Source organism: Pinus tabuliformis, chromosome Q, assembly GCF_031772625.1.
Source record: "Pinus tabuliformis cultivar Carrire ecotype Pingquan chromosome Q, CPIR1, whole genome shotgun sequence".
Lineage (NCBI taxonomy): Eukaryota > Viridiplantae > Streptophyta > Pinopsida > Pinales > Pinaceae > Pinus > Pinus tabuliformis.
Genome location: NC_142296.1, coordinates 245,382,072 through 245,392,130, shown reverse-complemented (window position 1 = coordinate 245,392,130; position 10,059 = coordinate 245,382,072).

Here is a 10,059-nt window from a genome sequence, read left to right as displayed (position 1 = left end):
GTCGGCTGGATTATATTGTGACTCCATAGACTCCTATATATAGAAAGGAGGTTTTGTCATTTGTATCATCCAAGAATTGTTCATTTATGTAATGTAAAGGAGGTTTCCCCCTCGAAGAGGCTGAATTCTAAGGCGTGGATCTCTCTTTTCTATCTTTTTGTGAGCTGGTTTCATAACATTTGGTATCAGAGCTTTGGATTCTAGGGTTTCGCTGCTCCAAACAGGTCATCGTGGCATTTTCGCTATAACTTTTTTTCTGTGATGTTTCAGAAGTCGCAAAAAAAACCCATTTGAGAAGAAATCACGCTGAACCTTGGGTCCAAATTTCAGAGCTTTTCACGTGATATTTTTGGAGATATGATCTCAGGAAGTTGGTTTTTTTGCAGACTCCTGAATTACACTCAAAACAGGTGACCTGGGGAAAATCGTCATAACTTTCTTTTTGAGCATCGGATTGAAATTTCGTAAGAAGGTACAGAAAGAGGACGGACTATAGTTTTTGTTTATATATTTTTCAGAGTCAAAGGTTGAAACAGTGACACGTGGCACTTCATACAAGTTCGCTCTACTGAACTAGTCTATAATCAGGTCACTGCGGGATATTGGGCATAACTCTTTCTTGGAGAATCCAATTTGGTTCAGACTAGTGGCATTGGAAAGAGGACATAGAAGGCTACTACAGGTCACAATTTCAGAACTGGGTGATTCGAAATTATAGAGATACATCAGATTCAATATCAGGCTTCTACAAAGTAGAAAAAGGTGTGTAGTTTTTATTTTTTATTTTTGCATAAGCTTGGTTTGAAGGAATTCAAAGGGCATAGTAAAGCATTATTATCGGTAACTGATGCTCCGAGGAAAGAAAATGCAAACACCTAGTAAGGAACCTGAAAGCTCTAGCATGACTCATGAAGAAGAGGAAGAAATGCAACATGATATATCAAAATTACAAGACCAAGTGCAACAACTGTCCCTTGCACAAAAGGGAACGGAATCTAAGATGGATGGTTTAAAGAAAGATGTAGAAGCTAAGATGGATGGTTTAAAGAAAGGTGTAGAAGCTAAGATGGACTGTTTAAAGAAAGGCGTAAAAGCTAAGATGATTGATGTGGAAGCTAAGATGGATGATTTGAAGATAGATTTGAAGACAGACATGGACGAATTGAAGATAAATATGAATAAGTTGCTACAAGAAATCACCCCTAAGGGTGAAAGGGTACTAAAGGAAACTCATGATGAGAACAAAATAAATGTTAATCATGATTCCATAGACGCTAATGTTGGATTGAAGAATCACCATATTCCAAAAATCGATATGAGGAAGTTTGATGGCAAGGATCCCGCCACATGGATATTACAGATGGAGCAGTTCTTTGATCTCAATAATGTGCAAAACACACAAAAGGTACGTATGGCAACTTTATATTTGGAACCAAATCAATTTGTATGGTATCAATGGCTTTGCTCTCGTAAACAATTTATCACTTGGGCAATTTTTACGGAAGAATTGATAACACATTATGAGGATACAAAAAGCAACACTTTTTTTAGCCAATTGATAACTCTCAAACAAAAGGGTTCAATAATGGAGCACATTGAGGAGTTCCAAAAATTGAACATCAGGGTAAAAAATATTCCAGAGCAACATAGGATTGATGTGTTCATAGGGTCTTTAAAGGATAATATCCAACATGATGTTCGACTTTGGGAACCTGATTCATTAGAGAAGGCATTCAGATTAGCAAGAAAAATGGAAAGCAAAATTATGGCAACCAGGAAGCATACCACTCACAACTATAAAGACGGAAGTGCAGTTGCCCCTAGTCTTCCACAACCTATAAGGTTGACACCACAACAATTGGAAGAAAAAAGAGCAAAAGGGCTTTGTTATAGTTGTGATGGCAAATACACTAAAGGTCATAAGTATGCTGAGAAGAAATTATTCTACATAGATTGTGAAGAGGAAGAAGAAAAGGAGCAAGAAAGGTCAAAAGAACAGGATATGTTCCAGGAACAAAGCCTAGATGAAGAACAAATAAATCCGACCATATCTTGTAATGCATTGGCGGGAATTACCACTCCTCAAACCATCAAGATAGAAGGACAAATCAAGAAGAAAAAGGTGATAGTGTTGATTGATTCAGGAAGCACCCACAATTTTATTCATTGTAGGGTAGCAAAAGAATTGAATTGCTTCCTATATCCAGCACCAGAGTGTCAAGTGATGATTGCAAATGGAGGAACAATAAATTGCTCTGGAAAGTGCCATAATATCAAGCTATCCATGGGAGAATATGTATTGACTAGCCCAATGCTTTCCATTCCAATGGGAGGTGCTGATGTTGTATTAGGAGTCCAATGGCTACAATCCTTGGGTACAATAGCTTTTAATTTTCAAGAACTTTTCATGAAATTTTCTGTGGAAGGAAAGGAAGTTGAATTAAGGGGTATTGCAGGGAAACCAGGAAAGATAATCAGCTCTAATGGTATGACAAAGCTTCTAAAAAAGGAGCAAAGGGGTGTAATTGCACAATTATGTTCGCTAGATGTTTCCACATTAGAATCATCTATTTCTCCAGATCTCCAAAAAGTCTTGGACAATCATTCCAAGGTATTTGAGACTCCCAAAGGTCTCCCACCTATGCGTGATCATGATCATGCTATTCATCTGATTCCAGGAAGTGTTCCTCCAAACATCAGGCCGTACAGATATCCCTATGTCCAAAAAAGTGAAATTGAACGTATGGTTGCAGAAATGCTAGAGGCTGGTATAATTCAACCGAGTCAAAGTTCTTTCTCTGCTCCAGTAGTATTGGTGCACAAGAAGGATGGATCATGGCGCATGTGTCCGGATTATAGGGAGCTCAACAAGCTCACTATTAAAGATAAGTTCCCCATTCCTATCATTGATGAATTACTGGATGAATTGCATGGATCAATTTACTTCACCAAGTTGGATCTTCGTTCAGGATATCATCAAATCAGAATGAAGATTGAAGACATTCCGAAAACGGCATTTAGAACTCATGAGGGTCATTATGAATTTTTGGTCATGCCTTTTGGCCTTACCAATGCACCTTCAACATTTCAAGGTTTGATGAATTCAATTTTCAAACCATTCCTTAGAAAATTTGTGTTAGTATTTTTTGATGATATACTTATCTACAGCAAGTCTTGGAAGGATCATGTTGAACATGTTGACAGGGTGCTACAACTATTGGAAGAGAAACAATTATATGCCAAAAGATCCAAATGTTTCTTTGGAGTCCAGGAGGTGGAATATTTGGGTCATATTGTATCTCATGAAGGAGTTAAGGTAGACCCTACCAAAATTAAAGCCATTAAGGAATGGAAAATCCCCACATCCATAAAGCATTTGCGCGGATTTCTTGGGTTGACAGGGTATTATCGCAAGTTTGTTAAGAATTATGGGAGAATAGCAGCACCTCTAACGACATTATTGAAGAAAGATGCATTTTCATGGACTCCGGAAGCAACAAAGGCCTTTGAACATCTTAAAGAGGCAATGTGCCAAGCACCGGTCTTAGCTACACCGGACTTCACAAAAACCTTTATTGTGGAATGTGATGCTTCAGGAAATGGAATTGGTGCTGTTCTAATGCAAGATGAAAGACCCATTGCTTTTGAAAGTCGTCCAATCAAGGGAAAGTTTCTAAGCAAAGCTATTTATGAGAAGGAAATGTTGGCAATACTCCATGCACTTAAGAAATGGCGACCCTACCTAATGGGAAGACACTTCAAGGTAAAAACGGATCATGATAGCCTTAAATACTTTTTAGAACAAAGATTATCCTCTGAAGAGCAACAAAAGTGGGTCACAAAGATGTTGGGTTATGACTTTGAAATCATCTACAAAAAAGGGAAGCAAAATGTGGTGGCAGATGCACTCTCAAGGAAGGATGAGGATGTGGAAGCATTTTTGTGCGCTATTTCTATCATCCAACCAGATTGGATAAATGAAGCAAGGGAGGAATGGAAGAATGACGAAGAAGTGTGGGCACTTATTCGAAAGCTACAACAAGATTCCAGTACGTCTAATACATTTAGCTAGAAAAATGATTCGTTATGGTACAAAGATCGCTTATACCTCTGTAAGAATTCCCAGCTAAAACAAAATATTCTTATGGAATTGCACACTTCTCCCTTAGGAGGGCACTCAGGATTTTTAAAAACTTACCACAGGGTTAAGAAGGAATTTTTTTGGGATGGCCTTAAATCAGATATTCAAAAGTTTGTGGCAGAATGTTTGGTTTGCCAACAAAATAAAGTTGAAACAATTAAGACACCGGGTCTATTACAACCTTTATCCATTCCAAGCCAACGTTGGGAGGAGGTATCAATGGATTTTATCACAGGTTTACCCAAGTCTGAGGGAAAGAGTGTCATCATGGTGGTAGTTGACAGACTTACCAAGTATGCACACTTTTGTGCATTATCACATCCATTTAAAGCCAGTACAGTTTCTACTGCATTTATGGAAACAATTCAAAAGCTACATGGAAACCCAAAGATTATTGTAAGTGACAGAGATCCCATTTTCACTGGAAATTTTTGGACACAATTATTTTCTTGTCTTGGTACTCAGTTAGCTCATAGCTCATCTTATCATCCTCAATCTGATGGGCAAACTGAGATAGTAAACAAATGTTTGAAAGGATATCTTCGTTGCTTTGTATCTGATAAACAGACACAATGGGTCAAATGGTTGCCTCTGGCTGAATGGTGGTATAACACTTCCTTTCATACAGCAACAAAAATGACCCCATTTATGGCACTTTATGGGTATCAACCACCATCCATCACATCATATTTAAGAGAAAATTCTAAGGTTCAGGCAATGGAACATCACATCGAACATCAACAACAAGTCCTCCAACTCTTAAAGGATAACCTCGTGTTGGCACAGAATAGAATGAAACAACAGGCAGATCAACATCGCAGTGAAAGAAGTTTTGATGTAGGTGATTGGGTATTCCTACGGCTACAACCATATAAGCAAATGTCCCTCAAGCAAGCTAAGAAGGATAATAAATTATCACCAAAGTATTATGGTCCATACAAGGTGTTGCAAAAGATTGGTACTATGGCATACAAATTGGAGCTTCCTGCAGCTTCTCGATTGCACCCAGTTTTCCATGTTTCATGCTTAAAGAAGGTTATAGGCGACAAGCTCCCAGTTCAAACAATATTGCCAGAACTTGACGAGGAAGGAAAAATTATATTGGAACCGGAAGCAGTTATAGAAACAAGAACTCGACAGCTACGAAATCGATCAATTTCAGAGTACCTTATCAAGTGGAAGAACTTATCCGCTGAAGATTCCACATGGGAGGATGAGAATTTTATGCAGAAGTATCCAGAACTACTCAAGCGTTGAGGACAACACTTTTTTGAAGGAGAGGGGCATGTTGGGTCCCTATAATACTAGTGATTACCCCATTACTATTGTAGTTATACCCCTTATTTATATTGTTGTGCCCCCATTACCCCCATATTGTTATTAATGTGCCCATAGAATCCCTCTATTGTTATTTTTGTGGCTTTATATTATTATTGTTAGGTCGGCTAGATTATATTGTGACTCCATAGACTCCTATATATAGAAAGGAGGTTTTGTCATTTGTATCATCCAAGAATTGTTCATTTATGTAATGTAAAGGAGGTTGCCCCCTCGAAGAGGCTGAATTCTAAGGCGTGGATCTCTCTTTTCTATCTTTTTGTGAGCTGGTTTCATAACACAAGTAATCAAAATATTCATAATATTTCAATTAGGATTATGTAGCCATGGTCGTGGAACCAATCTGCAAGCGGGCAAGTAATAAAAATATTCATAATATTTCAATTGGGATTCTATCTCTCTTATGCATCTATGGCATATATAAATATATAAATGGATGGTATCACAAATCTTATTGTCCTTGCCACAAGGCAGTGGATATTGCAATAGGCCTTTGGTCAAACCCATATTACTTTGGGTTTGACAAAAAAGAAATTACAAAAAAATCTATAGTATAACATTACACAATGAGACTGAAAGGACACTAGACAACAACCCTGATCATTACCTGGGAAGGAGAGTGGAGGAAGGCGATTTCTGGTTCCGTAGAGGATTCTAGGGTTTAACCAAGAGAGTGAAAGAGGGCAACAGGAACCCATGGAGGCATAGGGAGGAGGGAACTCCACTCCCTCCTACAGTAATATGGTTACAAATAGAGGAAGAGGAGGGAATAAGAACAAACCTCCACAACCCTTGGAGGTCAAGACAAAAAACACTGAAACTCAGAAGGCGGAAGGCAGCAAAACCCATGCAGATCAAGGGGCCCACGAAGAAGACTGTCAGGAGGAGACAGCGGAAGACAGAGTTTAGGGAACAGAGAACAGAGCCAAGATGGGGCCCTGTAAACCCAAGACCATATCTAAACCTCGGGTTATTCTAAATGATCCAGCTCTGCAAGCACACAAGGATCACATGGAAAACTATGTTATCATATGCAAATTTATGGGAATATGGTCGTCAGAGAAAGCGTTGTAGGCTTGGATAAAATACAACTGGAAACCAAAGGGGGAGTTAAATATACATCTTGGATCCAAAGGTTTTTTTACAGTGGTGTTCACGAACATGGAAGACAGAGACAGGATTTTTGAAGGAGGACCTTACTTCTTTGCAGCTCATTTCTTAAAAATTTCAGAGGCAACTCTATGGGGAAAATATACCTCATATTCCCATATAGTGTGGAGATGGACCTATCAGGATCTCTTCCAGATGAGGTCATTCTAGAAGTCTATATGAGGAATGGGTTCAAATAGTTGACTAGGAACACATCTCGTTCAGATGTCACAAATGTCATGAGCATGGGCACCTATCTAGAGATTGTCCTCTTAATAGAAGGGAGGAAAATATAAACACCAACAAAGGGAAAGACCAGACAGGTTTCACCAAAGTAGGAGGAAAAGGAAAAGGAGGGGGAAGGAAGACACAAAAGAACCCTATTGTGAATGATAACAAAACAAGAAGTCACAATAGTTTTGAGATCTTAGGAGAAAAAGAAGTAGATGGAGGTGATAAAGAGAGTACAGAGAGTTAGACAGCAAGGGGGAAAGGAAAAGAGACCAACATGGAATTCACTCAGGAACAGAATGAACACACGACGGACCCTTTGAGTACCATGGAAATAGAAAAATACCAGGAAATGACTCAAAGTGAAAGTGGTACAGAGGACCAAGACTTACAGGAGATCCTGGAAAGGGAGAACCTAGAGCTAGAAAAATTTCTAGAACAAGGAGGAAACCTGGGAATAAACTCCATCCCTCAGGAGGATGTGGACAAGGTCCAACAGATATTCCTTAACAAGTCACAGCAAACAGCTGCAGGAGTCAAAAGAGGACATGATAACCATGAAAATAAAGGGACTTCCTCAATAGGATTAATATCAGGAAAACTAACCAAAAATTCAAGCAAGAGGAGGGGAAGAAAAAGATAGAAAGAACTATTGCTGGAGTGTGGAAAACTCATGATCGACTCAGGAAGGATGAAATACCTTTCCAGTTACTCCTTTAAAACCCCACCTCAATGAAAATCATAACCTAGACCATTAGAGGACTAGGGAGCAGAAGAAAACAGAGGAATCTAGGTAACAGGATCAGAGAGGAAAAATCTGACATATTATTCATACAGGAAACAAAATGCTTAGTGGAGAGGATCTGTGAAAAACATAGCAAATGGTTAAATAGATATGAATACCTTGAAGTTAAGGCAAATAAATATACTGGTGGCATTCTCACTCTATGGGATCCACAAAAATTTGGTGTGATTGATGTTGAGGCATCCAGACATCACCTTTCTCTGATTTTCCAACCAGTGGGTGACGAACAATGTTACATGATCACTAATGTCTATGGTCTGTAGCCAATGGAGGACAAACTTCAACTCCTCACAACACTGGAGGATATGAAGAAGAGATACCCAGCTCTACCTTGGATTCTTGGAGGTGATTTTAACATGACAAAATCACTCATGGAGAAGAAAGGAGGAACTAGAACACTTGGTAGAGATTCAGTTGCCTTCCAGAACTTCATCACCAATATGAAATTGGTTGATATGGAAACAAGCAATGGAATCTTCACTTGGAATAACAAAAGAGGGGGCCCTACCCAAGTAGCCTCAAAATTGGACAGATTTATTGTTTCAGAGGAACTTCTTCTCAGGGGAAGCAACATTACTACGCTCATACTACCTTTTGGAGGTTCAGATCACTGGCCTATCCAATTGGAGGTTTCTCTTTTTGGTAAACCAAGGAACACCCCCTTCAGGTTTGAGAATGCTTGGCTCACACATTCAGACTTCCTCACAAACATTGAAAAATGGTGGAAGGAAGAACTACACCTTTAGGGTACAAAGATGTTCCTTCTACACTGCAGGCTCAAACACATCAAAGGCAGACTCAAAGAGTGGAATAAAAAGGAATTTGGTAACATCTTCAAAGCTAAAGGAGATGTGGAAAATAAACTAAATGAAATAAACAGATTCTCATCACAGAAGGCTACACAGATGAAAGGAAAGAGATGGCAGAGTCACTCTAGCAGGAGTGGGAAAACAAATGTCTTCAAGAGGAAATATTTTGGAGACAGAAATCCAAAGTACAATGGACTAAAGAAGGGGAGAGAAACACCAAATTCTTTCACAGATCCACCATAGCTCACAGAAACAACAATAGAATTGTGAAACTTACAGATCAACATGGAATAGAAAGAAACACTCATGAAGAGATGGAGAAGGTTCTAGTCCAACATTTTTAGAAAATTGCTGAGGAAACCTCGGAAGACAGAAACCAATTTACGAAAATATTTATTCAGTACATTCCTAGATTGGTTACTAGAGAAGATAATTACAATCTCAACAGACTAGTAACAAAGGAAGAAATTGAGGAAGTCGTTAAAGAGATGCACAATGGGAAAGCACCAGGCCCAAATGGCTTCAATGTGGAGTTTTTCAAAGCTTGTTGGAGGATAGTGAAACAGGACATGCTGGAGGTAGTGGAAGACTCTCGACGATTTAAGACAGTCTTAAAGGTTCTCAATGAATCTTTCATAGCCTTAATCCCAAAACAGGAAAAGGCCACCTCTCCAGACAGATTTAGGCCTATAACATTATGCAATGTGGTATACAAAATTATATCCAAAGTAATTGCCAACCGTCTCAAACCACTCCTTCCAACTCTAGTGTCAGAGGAGCAAATGGGCTATGTGGAGGGAAGACAAATTCTAGATAATATAATTCAAGCACATGAAATGGTTCATTCACTCATTACCAATAAACAGGCAGGAATGATAATTCAGTTGGACATAGCAAAGGCCTATGACAAACTTAGTTGGTCATACATAAGAGCAATATTAAAAGCCTATGGCTTTGATTACAATTGGATTAAATGGGTTATGGCACTAGTTACCACCGCCAACTGTTCAATTCTTCTCAATGGCTCTCCCTCCAAAACCTTCAAGCCTTCAAGAGGTCTCAGGCAAGGTGATCCTCTTTCTCCTTTCCTTTTCATTCTAATGATGGAAGGGTTAGGGAGAGCAATCAAAGCTGCTAAGGAGGAAGGGATAATTCAGGGTCTGAGACTTACTCAAGGTGGGGACATGGTGACACATCAACAATTTGTGGATGATACTATGCTTCAAGGCACACCCACTGTCAAGGAAGCCAAAGCATTCAAACAAATTCTGAGTGAGTTTGCTAGGGCAGCAGGCACAGAGGTAAGTCTTACTAAATCAAAGATTTTCTTTTTCAATACTGATATTTCAATACAAAGAAATCTTTCTAGAATTTTGGGCTTTCAAAGGGAGTCACTGCCTGCGAAGTACCTGGGAGTTCCCCTCACCGACAAACCGCTTCACAAGGATATCTGGGAGCCTGTTCTTAATAAGCTAAAAGATAAGATTAGCAAATGGACAAATAGAGCACTAAATCTAGTAGGGAGACTGATTCTAACTAAGGCTATCCTCCAAAGTATCCCTATCTATATGCTATCTACCATTCTG